Source organism: Salmo trutta, chromosome 4 (assembly GCF_901001165.1).
Source record: "Salmo trutta chromosome 4, fSalTru1.1, whole genome shotgun sequence".
Classification (NCBI taxonomy): Eukaryota; Metazoa; Chordata; class Actinopteri; order Salmoniformes; family Salmonidae; genus Salmo; species Salmo trutta.
Window position 1 is genome coordinate 19,754,540 of NC_042960.1, and position 13,724 is coordinate 19,768,263.

A 13,724-nucleotide genomic window follows, 5' to 3' on the forward strand; every position below is an offset into this window, starting at 1 on the left:
ACATGAAAACCAAACAGTGCCCAAAAACCCCAGAATACTTAAATCAAATGTCCCTACAACAAACACACCACCCCGAACCACATAAAACAAATACTCTCTGCCACGTCCTGACCAAACTACAATACTAATTAACCCTTATACTGGCCAGGACGTGACAGTACCCCCCCCTCTTAAAGGTGCTAACCCCTGAAGCACCTTTAAAACAAAAAACAAAACAAAAACAACAACAAAACAAAAATTCCCCTCTACTAAAGGGAGGGAAGGGAGGGTGGCTGCCGTCAACGACGGCACTGTGCTACACCCCCCCTCCCCAACCCACCTATATCAGGAGGTGGCTCCGGTTCTGGCCGTTCCGGGCAGTCAGGCCACTCTGGCAGTTCGGGGCAGTCTGGCCAGTCTGGCAGTTCGGGACAGTCTGGGCAGTCTGGCCGTTCGGGACAGTCTGGGCAGTCTGGCCGTTCGGGACAGTCTGGGCAGTCTGGCCGTTCGGGACAGTCTGGGCAGTCTGGCCGTTCGGGACAGTCTGGGCAGTCTGGCAGTTCGGGAGTCTGGCAGTTCGGGACAGTCTGGGCAGTCTGGCAGTTCGGGACAGTCTGGGCAGTCTGGCAGTTCGGGACAGTCTGGGCAGTCTGGCAGTTCGGGACAGTCTGGGCAGTCTGGCAGTTCGGGACAGTCTGGGCAGTCTGGCAGTTCAGGGCAGTCTGGCCACTCCGGCAGTTCAGGGCAGTCTGGCCACTCCGGCAGTTCAGGGCAGTCTGGCCACTCCGGCAGTTCAGCGCAGTCTGGCCACTCCGGCAGTTCAGCGCAGTCTGGCCACTCCGGCAGTTCAGCGCAGTCGGGCAGCTCCGACGACTGTTGACTGGCGGGCAGCTCCGACGACTGTTGACTGGCGGGCAGCTCCGACGACTGTTGACTGGCGGGCAGCTCCGACGACTGTTGACTGGCGGGCAGCTCCGACGACTGTTGACTGGCGGGGCTGGGTTTACGCACTTGAAGGCTAGTGCGGGGAGCGGGAACAGGACGAGTCGGACTGGGTTGACGCACTTCCGGGTCCGCACGAGAGACAGGAGCTGGAAACCCAGGGCTATGGAGGCGCACAGCCGGTCTAGATCTTACCTCCTGCACAACCCGCCTTGACTGGATGGAACTAGTAGCCCTGTACGAGCGGGGTGCTCGTACAGGGCAGACTGGGCTGTGCAGGGGCCTGATGGTAGCCGTGCGTAGAGCGGGAGTTGGGTAGCCTGGTCCTCGGCGTCGTACCGGCGACCAGATGCGCTGCGCAGGCATCCTCCTACCAGGCTGGATGCCCGCTCTAGCACGGCACCTGCGAGGGGCTGGAATAACTCGCACCGGACTGTGCGTGCGTATGGGTGAGATAGTGCGCTCCTCAGCGAAACATAGCGCTCTCCACCCCATACGCTCCTCCATATAACCACGGGTAGCTGGCTTCCGGCTCTTCCTAGACCTAGCCAAACTACCCGTGTGCCCCCCCCAAAAAAATTATTGGGGGTGCCTCTCGTGCTTATACGCCAGTCGTGTCCCTCGGAAACGTTCCCGGTCCATACCAGCCTTACTCCATGGGCCTTCTCCGGCCATAACCTGCTCCCATGTCCTTCTCTCCCGATTGTCCAAATCACAACTCCTCTGCTCCTTCCTCTGCTGCTTGGTCCTTAGTTGGTGGGAGATTCTGTCAGGGATTTCCTCGTCGCTTGACGATATAGCGAAATCATCATCGGAAAATGAGGACCAATATGCAGCGGAGTTGAGATGGTTCATTTTGAACTTTTAATAAATTCCCAAAATGAACATACAAAATAACAAAAACGAACGCACGCTACACTGACAGTCCTGTTAGGTTTACACACACTAAACACGGAACAATCTCCCACAAATGACAAACACACCCTAATATATGGGACTCTCAATCAAAGGCAAATAGACAACACCTGCCTTCAACTGAGAGTCCCAACCCCAATTAACCAAAACATAGAAACAGACACACTAGACTAAACATAGAATACATGAAAACCAAACAGTGCCCAAAAACCCCAGAATACTTAAATCAAATGTCCCTACAACAAACACACCACCCCGAACCACATAAAACAAATACCCTCTGCCACGTCCTGACCAAACTACAATACTAATTAAACCTTATACTGGCCAGGACGTGACACTGCGGGTGAAGCGAAATGCTTGAATGAAAGTCACTGCCTGTTAAAGGGGCAAACCTTAGTTGATACATACATTTTTGGCCATATAAATTAATAATATGAACCCATTGACTCTTGAAGAATATAACATATAAATGCCTCATGTTACGTACACCTCTTGGAGGAGGGAACGCAACACCCTGCTACACTCAACTCCCCGTGGAGTGAAAGAGGTATGTGATTGTAGGTGCAGGTAAGGATGACAGAGGCAGAGAATGTTACCTTTACAGGGAATTTATTTCCTTAATATTGTAATGTGGGGAAAAGGGGCTGGACGGAACCAAAGCAAAGAAAGTAAAAGTTAAAGAGTCCCCTCTCCTACCTTACCTGCCTACTCACTACTTACCTATTCTTAACCCCACCTGGCGCGCTAACCAAAATACAGGGGATTGTCCGCCAGGTCTTACCTAGTGTGCATAGACAGTAAATACTACAGGTTATGTATGCCCGCAAGGCCTTTTGCCTAAACACTCCCAAGGTGCCTTCCCCCCCTGGGAACAAAAACAGAATAATTACTAACGTAAAGTGAACAATTTCAATAATCAAAAACACAGTCCTTTTGACATACACATACTTCTGCAGGACCGGCTACAAAATACTTCACAGCACATACAAAGAAGCTCGCTCTTCCTAACAAAGGAACACTGGCTTTTCAAGTTATGAAGGAGTCTGTAATAGCAGACAGCTGTATCTCCTGACGAGAGGGCGGGGTCAGAGCTCCAATCTGCAATGGGGCCGACCAATCAGCTGCTTGGAATCCAGGAAGCCGTCCTGAAACACATACACATCCAAACCCAAAACAACACAGAAACTGGGGAACGTAACACCTCATGACCTTAGTTCAACTGTCATACCCCAAAATAGAGGATTGTTTTACTCCAATGTTTGTAAACAAAATAAATGTAAACAACCAGTACCTAAAAACATTTTTTATATCATGGATGGTCAGTCCTTGCATCCATAGCATAGTCTATGGATTTGAGAGTGGTTGCATTTCTCCAGCCTCATCGCTCAGCTTTTTACTGAAACTGTGGTGGGGAGTAATAGTGTAATTGAGTGCTAGTGATATTATATGGTGCAATCCCCTAGTGAGTGAGTTACTTTTGTGCCATTAATATCAAGCACAACTTATGTCGGGAAAAAAAATCTTAATTTTGCAAACAAAAATAGTGATATTGAAAGCAAACATAAACCCAAAAGTACTGATAGCAAAACAAAATATTACAAGGAAATAATTTTGAAAGGTGAGAATTTTTTTTTATGATAAGTTGATTAAGTAAAATGCCTCCGGTCAAAGATAAAAGTAAAAAATGAAGTAAAAATAAAAAAGTAAGTTTGAATGACACTGAGGGACAACGCTGTTAAATCCAATGCCTGTATGCCTGAGGCTGATGCCTCGCAGCTTCTTGTACACATTTTTGTACACGCGTACATACACACACTCACTCGCATTCAAACTCATACATGTGCACAGGCACAGACATACACACACATGCACACATGTAAATACAGTGCCTTTGGAAAGTGTTCAGACACCTTGACTTTTTCCACATTATGTTACGTTACAGCATATTTCTAAAATTGATTAAATAAAAAAAATCCTCATCAATCTATAAACAATACTTCATAATGACAAAGCGAAAAACAGGCACCTAAAGACTCTCAGACCATGAGAAACAAGATTCTCTGGTCTGATAAAACCAAGTTTAAACTCTTTGGCCTGAATGCCAAGCGGCACGTCTGGAGGAAAACTAGAACCATCCCTATGGGGAAGCATGGTGCTGTATCATTCTGCGGGGAAGTTTTTCAGCAGCAGGGACTGGGAGACTAGTCAGAATCGAGGGACAGATGAATGGAGCAACGTACAGAGAGATCCTTGATGAAAACCTGCTCCAGAGCGTTCTGGACCTCAGATTGGGGCAAAGGTTCACCTTCCAACAGGACAACGACTCAAAGCACACAGCCAAGACAACGCAGGAGTGGCTTCGGGACAAGTCTCTGAATGTCCTTGAGTGGCCCAGGCAGAGCACGGGCTTGAACCCGATCGAACATCTCTGAAGAGACCTCAAAGTAGCTGTGCAGCAACACTCCCCATCCAACCTTGGATCTTGGATGGTTGGTGGCCTGGCAGTTGGGAGCTTGGGTCGGTGGCCAATAGGTCGCTGGTTCGGGTCTCCGATTTGACTTGTTGGGAGCTCTGTCAACGTGCCCTTGGTTGCTGGTTGCTCCTGTGGGTTGCTCTGGATGGGAGTCTGCTAGATGACTGAATGGAATGGAAATGTTGAGCGGCTTCACTGCAGGTAGATTGTATTTTTTAACATAAAAAAACATACATAAAAAATATACATAAAAAAACACTCCCTCTTTCCTGCAATTTTCCATGTCTTTGGTTATGTTACCTTGACCTTTGCTTTCGCTGCCTTTTTTCCATTTGCAAGTTTTGGCACATTCATTCCAGCAACATTGCACCATTCACCCCACTGCTGGTTTACCTCTGAAGCTAAGCAGGGTCATATAAAATATATATATATATTTCAAAGGTAGGCTATATATGTGACTGACCGGCTCAATTCGGTCTTATGTAGCAAAATTTGAAATTGTGTTTTTTACATTGGATAAAAGTAGAGACTGGTAAATCCTACAGTACAGGTGAAGAACAATGGGAATGTAATTATACTTTGAAAGTTGATCAACTTGTATCCTCACTTTTGACAAAATGGCCTTTGAATGTTTTGGTACCTACTAGAGAGCTATTCTTTGTCAACACCCATTCAGCATCGTTCAAGCACCCAAGCTAACTGGCTAACATTGGCTAGCTTGCTAGCTACTTCCAGACACAAATGAGAGAACAGCTCACTGACCATTTTACTCGCCCAAGCAGAGCTGGTTAGGCTGTTTTTATGTTATCCAGAGCGTTGGTGACTGCAACTGTGCTGCTGGGAACAATTTGTGTTTTTTTTTACCAACGTTTACTGACACCGGCCATATTCAATGGGTGTTGAGCGTTCGTAAATTCGTCACTTATTCTGCGCTCTGGCACACTCAGACGAGAGTAGTAGATAGTCAGAGAAAATGTATCAGCTACGTCTATCATCAGTTGAAGCAGTGACATCCTACTGAAATGGTTACTTGCATAGCGGAGTCTTTTTTTAAGACACATAGCTAGCTTGCTAGCTAAACAATTAACCATAATCCCAACTCATGATGTCGTTACTCTGTAGGAATATGCAGGTAGCTAACCAACCAGGTTCAATGTTAGCTAGTTAACATTAGGCTATAACTAGCAAAGTAAATGGCTCTGAAATACGAATAATATTACTACACAGATCATAGACGTAACGTTAGCGAACCAGCTAGCTAACATTAGCACTTGAACTCGAAATGAAACCGAATTTCTCTCAAAATTAGAAATGTGTAATATCTGAAAATGTAGCTAGCTAGATTATCTTGCGCTTCTCCCTATCACGGATGTCATGGTTGCCCTTAATTAAATTTAAGATGTAAATCCGGAGACAGGTGTTTTTTCCATCTCCTTAGCTATCATACTCTAATTCCACTGATTTCAAAACTCGGTCTTCCAGAAAGGGGAGAGCAGCACTTATGCAGTTCTACAACATTAGACAGGATTACCTACACATACTGACCACCTCAAATAGACAGAACCGTGCTACCTGACAGACCAATCCGAACTCATCTCTCGGCATGTCCAGCCCACTCATTATCTCAGACAATCAAGGCTAGCGGGAATGTTGCTGTCTTTTTCTGTGGCTAAACAAACTAGGCTCGTAATTTAACAATTGTATTAGTATTTACAGATGGCATACAAGGTTGTTATTACTGCACATAAAAGTTGACGTATTCCAGAAGGCATTTCTGACAAAAAAAACAAATGTTTTTTTTTTAATCAAGTTTACGTTCAAATTGCTCTCCTGTGAAGTAGTGACATAGGCCTAGTTTCCTGAAACTAGTCACATATGGTAGACTACATGGTTGGGTTTTATTATAGTGTTATAATAAAGGGGGATGAATGTAGCCTAGATCATATTCACGTGTATCCATGTGTATGTCAATGATTGACACATCGAATCAAGGTGCAGTTTACAATGGCTGTGTTCCAAATGGAACTCTAATCCCTATGGGCCCTGGTCAAAAGAAGTGCACTACAGAAAATATTTGGGACATATCCCATTGTGTTTGCGGCACCAATTTGAGTCAATGATAGCAGACACAATAGGCCTGTTAGTGTGATTTGCACTCATCCAAATTGTATGGAACATGTGATATGCAGTCATTGTAATGTAATTACATTGTAAAGATGCCTTTATGTGGCACTAGCAATCTCATGGTTCTTGATTGAAATGGCTGCCGCATTTTCATTTCCCATTCGAGATATAATTTCAAACTCCGATTGGCACAGCATGGCAAATGCCAGCTTTGGAATACACTGCCAATTTCAAGCTGTGGCTGTAGGAACAATTTGGAAGGATGGCAATCGTGTTATATTGTTCAGGTTTAGCCATTTTAAAGTCCTCCTGTGACTAAAGCCAGCGTGAATGTCAACACATCAAATTCAAACAGGTTCCATACCGGTGCCGGCACCTGTTCTTTTATTATTATTATTTTATATTTAACTAGGCAAATTCTTATTTACAGTGACGGCCTACCAAAAAGGCAAAAGGACTCTTTTTGAGATGAAAGATAAATGATTATAGGACAAAACACACATCGCGACAAGAGAGACACCACAACACTACAAAAAGAGAGACCCAAGACAACAACATAGCATGGCAGTAACACATGACAACACAGCATGCTACTGTAGCAACACAACATGACAACACGGTAGCAACACATGGCAGCAGCACAGCATGGTAGCAGCACAAAACAGGCGTCCATGTGTTGCTAAGCAACTTGCAAGATGTGTGTGATATGATAATATAGGGTTATTAATGGGTAGGTCACCTAAATTAGCTCAATTGACATTAATATAGGCTATGCATATATTTTCTCTATGCTCAAAAATAGACCTTTAGACAACCAGCTAAATGAAATCTGAGGATGACACGTCTTTGCGCCCTATATGGGTTCCAAATACACCTACTTGTATCTATCAGTGAATTTGAATTTAGCACCTGTCAGGTTTTAGAAACCATAAAAAGTGATGGCCAAAGTATGTTTATGCATTAACTCTGCATGTTTTCCATCAATTTATGTAATGATGACAATTGTATGTGGTCAGATATAGGCATTCAACCTTTTGGCAGATACACTCCCCTCCATATGTATTTGGCCAGTGACGCTGCATTTTTTAATTTGGCTCTAAACTTTAGCGTTTTAGATTTGCAATAGAATGTCTCATTTTAGGCGACAGTACAGAATGTCAGCATTTATTTAAGGGGATTGTCATACAAATCAGTTTTAATGTTTAGAAATGAAAGCACTTTATTTATCTAGTTCACCCATTTGAAGAAGTCATAAGTATATGGACAAATATTCAAGTAGGCAGTTGTAGGCAGTTGTAGGCATTTGCGGCTTGTTTTGGTTGTGCTTTGGATGATTTTTGGCCCAATAAGAACTGAATGGTGAATAATGTATTGTGCCAGTTTGGAGTCTGTGTCCACCCAGGCCCCCCCATGCCTATGCCCATGATGTGGATTCTACCATGAGTATGGATAATCATGAATGAATTGTGAATAACGATGAGTGAGAAGGTTACAGAGGCACAAAGGTCACACCCCCTAAAAAATACTAACCTCCCCTGTAATGGTGAGAAGTTACCATGTTTTGTTGTAGCCTCTGAATGGCATCTCATCCATCATTATTCCTGATTCATTCATGATTTTCCTTAATCATGACATTACCAGGATTCATTTCAAAGTGTTCAGAAACATCTACTCACTTAGAAAGAAAATGACTCCAGTCATCACCTGTCACGCCCTGACCATAGAGAGCCCTTGGTTCTCTATGGGGTTTAGGTCAGAGTGTGACTAGGGGGGTGTTCTAGTCATTGTATTTCTATGTTGGTGAGTTGTATGGTTCCCAATTAGAGGCAGCTGGTAATCGTTGCCTCTAATTGGGGGTCATATTTAGGTAGCCTTTTTTCCCCACCTGTGTTTTGTGGGATATTGTTTTGAGTAAGTGCATGTAGCACTACGGTACGTCTTGTTGTTTGTTTCTTGGTTTGTTTAAGTTTCACAGTAATAAAAGATGTGGAACTCCAATCACGCTGCGCCTTGATCCGTCTCTCATCACGTCCGTGACATCACCATTCAGTTACAGTACTATTGGACAAAGCATTAACCGAAAACAACAGAAACAAACTGCAAATGCATCCAATGACCTTGATGTAGTCATGGCGTGCAAGGAATATGGGACCAAATACTAAACTTCTGACTACTTTTATACACAATAAGTGAAGTTGTTCAAATACTTCTTGACATGGGGGGGACTTGATACATAAAGTGCTTTCCTTTCTAAATGGTAAAATAGATATGTATGCAAATACCTTAAAACAAAAGGTGACATTCTATACTGTCCTCATATGAAACATTTGATCTCATATTCAGAATGCTGGAGTACAGAGTCAAATAAAAAAGGTGAGCATCACTGTCCAAAGACATATGGAGGGATGGGCAATTCCACGGTGAAGAATAGTGCAGATGCTAAATTTGGTAACATAATGATGGTCTGTGCTGTTTGTGCCATTAACAAACTTTGCATCTGCACCATTCTTCAAGTAAATGTGCTTTTGTAAACATTTTCATGGAAATTGTTCAAATTAGTCCTTGTGCATATGGTATGGTTTGTTTAACTTTGCAATCATTGGTTTTGTTTGACAAAAATGGTTTTGTTTGACAGAGTCTCAATGTCACTGTCACTGTTACCATGGAATTGCCCATATTTAGCACATACACATTTAACCCATAACTGGTCAGATATTGACAACAAGGCCTGTGTGTTTGTTCTCGCTTCCAGTCTTTCTTCTTGTTTATAGCTTGCCCTAGCCGTTTCCATAACACGCATACCGGTGGTACACAGATTACTTTACGCTTTCCTAAATACAATTTAAAAAACACACAGGCATAACCATAATCGTTATCAGTCCATGCAGACCATGCGCATCATCGACTTGTCCCACTTCCAGAGTTTCAGAGTCAGAATTTGGCAACGGTACGCATAAAAAAAGACTCTGTCAATCTAGTAGCAGGATGCATTCTCAACCGAGATACTGCACATGCGCGGATGAGAGCGAGACCGCTGATTTGACAGCCCTTTGAATGTACCACACAGCTCACTATATTGCAAGGCACTCACTATTCCATGGAGCTGCGCACAATCAGCACCTGTCTTCTCTATGGCTGTGGCTTCAGCGGTGGGAGGGGTCATTATTTGGCAGGGAGCGGCGGTAGAATTTCCTAGATACCGACAGCCGCGCATGCCGTGCACCCATTCAGATTCAGCACTATTCTGAAGGAAAGCGCACGGATTTAGGCGATTCAGCCGAAGGAACGAGACCGAGAAGGCAGTATCTTTTAGGAATACACAGTGAAACAATACATTATACATATTTTGTTGAAATACAAGAGCTGTCATCAAACAAGGTAAGCTTTGAAGACAGCCACTAGCCGGTGTTTGCTAGCAGTATTGTAGCGCTGTCTCGGTGCTGGGTCAGACGCTACATTGTAGCAAGGCGAGGTTCACGCATCCTTGTCAATTTCTCTATTTAAATTAATATTCTAATTATAACGCATCCATTTTAAACAACGTTTAATACCTCTATGATATATATGGTTATTTTTCCGGGCATTGCTGGATAATTCATGATAGCTAACCATTATCTAATCAGGTACCATACCATCCAGCAAGCAGTGCTGGAGCCTGCCAGCGCACCGTCAGCGCGAGCCTCTTTCGGGCGAGTCTCAAGAGCTGGCTAGTGTAGCATGTTAGCTTGATAGCAGCTAAGGTACTGACATTGGCTGCCTTTTATTCTAGGGAATGGGTCTTCCGCCTGAATACAACATCGGTTCGTATAGCCTCGAGTGGCTTTGTGTTGATTGGGACCTAAAATGATGGAATTACTCGTTATTCCACTCATTCCTTTTCCAATCTGAATCTTTCAGTCTGGAGCCCCATGTCAGTGCGCGTCCTATATTTCCAACCCCATCATCCGGATAATGCATCCGTTATTCTTTGTCTCAGTTAGGCTATACTATTAGGCTACTCGTTGTCTGAATATATCACATAGGGGCAGGCACAACCTCTTAAGGATCCGCCCCCTTTGTTAAAAATTTCGACTAAAATGACATACCCAAGTCTAACTGCATGGAGCTCTGGACCTGAAGCAAGGATATGCATATTCTTGATACCATTTGAAAGGAAACACTTTGACATTTGTGGAAATGTGAAATGAATGTAGGGGAATATAACACATTAGATCTGGTAAAAGATAATACAAAGAAAAAAACATGCATATTTTTGTATTTTTCATCTTTGAAATGCAAGAGAATGGCCATAATGTATTAATCCAGCCCAGGCGTAATTTAGATTTTGGCCACTAGATGGCAGCAGTGTATGTGAAAAGATTTAGACTGATCCAATGAACCATTGTATTTCTGTTCCAAATTTTGACTCAAGACTGCCCAAATGTGCCTAATTGGTTTATTAATAACTTTTCAAGTTCATAACTGTGCACTCTCCTCAAACAATAGCATGATATTCTTTCACTGTAATAGCTACTGTAAATTGGACAGTGCAGTTAGATTAACAAGAAGTTAAGCTGTCTGCCAATATCAGATATGTCTATGTCCTATGAAATGTTCTTGTTACTTACAACCTCATGCTAATCGCATTAGCCTACGTTAGCTCACCCACCGATCCTGTAGTGTGGCTTAATTTAATCCTCTATTTTTAATACCACAACAGTAGTGCTATTCAACATTTCTCGCGGAATCATTTTGAATTAGTTAACTTTACTTGACTGTTTTCAGGTGGGCTATCAGGCAGGTTTAAAATTAGGTGTAGTAGGGTAGTGCACAGTTGTCATTTTTTTTAACAACATTTTTCATAATTGTTTGTATTTATTGTTGAATTATTGACAGGTAGTTAGGGAATGAAGTTCGTGACTCAGGTAAGCCGCTAATTGCAAGTCTTGTTTTTGCCTTAGCACCTAACATGAAATGGCATTGAAGCTGTTCAATGAATGCATTCATAGCATGTGAGCGCCAAAGCACAGTGCCACCTGCGTACTTATGCCTGGCCTGATTATTTCCTTATTGTCCTACTATTAGCTATCTATTATTTGTCTATTACAGTATTTACCTACCTATTATTTATGTACTATTTACAGTATTTACAGTATTTATTTATTTAGTATTTATTTTATTATTTATCTAGTATTAAATTCATTTAAAGAGTAAGGGGCAAAGAAAGCACAACATCTCTTTTTTATATATTCCAAGAGTTCAGTTTAGGGTGGAAATGCCATACAAATGTGGTGCTGTAGTACTTTTCCTTATCTACAGTTAGATGGTAAACACGTTTTGTAATTGTTTTAAAAACACCCCGATACTAAAATAGGCCCTTGGCTTTGTTGGTGCACAAACTCATCCCTCCAGACAAGAAGCAGTGCCTGTCCAATAATACACCAGTAGTAGTGAATGGCTGACTGTTCAATAGCAAAGTAGTAGTGTGTGTAGACCTATGTGTCTGTGCATGTTTATTGAATATGGTCCCATACAGTAATGGCTGGGTTATGATTTGGTGTGTGATTTGTGGATAACACACACACACACACACACACACACACACACACACACACACACACACACACACACACACACACACACACACACACAAACATAAACACACACACATTCTGTCTCTGTAACCGGATCTGGGCCTGGCATCTCAGAGAGCTCCAGGGGTCACGGAGTGGCCAAATTTAGAACTTGAACTTTTGATTGGCACCCAGGCATTCAGGGAGAACACTCACAGAGAGTATATATGGCTCCCTCTGTGTTTTCTTCACAAGTGATTTCTTCAGTGACAGCGCTTTGTCATTTGTGTGTGTGCATGTCCACCACTACTCTAAAGGTCACAGGTCATTAGAAATGCAGACTATGCCCATCACTGGTTCTCCATATAGGCCTAACTCAGTGCATCTCATGAGGTACGTCCTAAATGGCAACCTATTCCCTATTTAGTGGACTACTTTTGACCAGGCCCTATGGCACTGGTCAAAAGTAGTGGACTATGTAAGGAATAGGGTACCATTTGAGACACAGTCAGAGTGTTTGGGTCGAGTTATAGGGCTGCGGTCTTACTAGTTCCTTGTTGTGTTGTCCTGGAGCTGTTATAAGCTAGGCCCTAGATACACAATCAATAACAGTTCAATAGGATTGCATTGTGTTGCTGGTCTCCAGGGCGACAGTGGTGGGGGCCATATTGGCAGGACACCTTGGAGTCTGTTTGTGGTCGTTAGCTACAGCTGGAAGGCTTCACGGTAGCCATGGAAGCCCTGTAGCCTGGGACAGAAATGCAGGTTGAACTAAGGTTGTGTGAATTAGGCACCAAACGGAAGCAAACAGACTGATACAGAGAGGGACTGTATAGAAACACACATATTCCCTTTCCGCTGCTAAACATGTTCCTTTGTGTACCCTAATGAACACAACCCAGGTAGAGGTTTCTCCACTGCCTGCGTTCAGTCTGTCGCTCACAAGGAGTAAGGTTTCGATGTTTTGAGGCTCTGCATTGGTGAATGGCCTATCTATTCTAAGGTAAGAAAAACACACTATAGGATGACTCAGGGCTGGTCATCTTATGTGAAAATGCTAAAGGCTATAGGATGTACCAATACTTTGACCTGTGCATCATCTGCCGCATCGATTGTAACTCTTGACCACAGTGCGTAATGTTGCTGTGTGTATACTACACTGTTGAATGTTATTGCACCGACAACTTTGATCCTTTGGTTGTTTTCATGTAGGATTGGTCAAATGTTTCCATTGATAGCGACACCAAGGTTTTGTCCTTTAATTAGGAGGCATCACATTTGTCTTTGATGGAGACATGAGGTTGTATGAGACATGACTCAGTATTTGTTGTAATATTCAGTATGAGTAGCATTACACGTGACTCAGGCCCTCTGAAAACAGTTGGACATTTTGGGTGATGATGCATTTAAGTCACAATAACCTAGAGAATGCCTTTTGTTCACTTTTGTTCAGTTCAGGCTGACATGTTGTTTGTTTAGCTGTCTAGCCTAGTCTATACAAAGTAGTGACTACATGGGAGACCCCATAGAGATGCCCCACAAACCCGGGTTCAAATAGTATTCGTTGTAGTTCAAGTACTTCAGCTGCACTTGATAGGGCTTGCCTGGTGCACTGGAACCAATGGAATAGTGCCCAAGGTCCCAAACCCCGCCTGTCTGGCACTCAAGGCAGGCTCAATCAAACACTCAAAGTATTTAGAAGAAAACAAATACTATTTGGACCCAGGTGGTCTGAT

The 13,724-nt window shown here is 43.2% G+C and overlaps 1 protein-coding gene across 1 annotated transcript in view; it reads left to right on the top strand.

The window, feature by feature from the left end:
• Nucleotides 1-9,573: 9,573 nt before the first annotated feature.
• LOC115192023 (catenin alpha-2) overlaps nucleotides 9,574-13,724 on the top strand; it is a 661,748-nt gene continuing 657,597 nt past the window's right edge. Inside the window, exon 1 of the mRNA XM_029750111.1 lies at nucleotides 9,574-9,814. The gene's annotated coding sequence lies outside the window, so the exon portion shown is untranslated. The remainder of the gene's footprint in view (nucleotides 9,815-13,724) is intronic.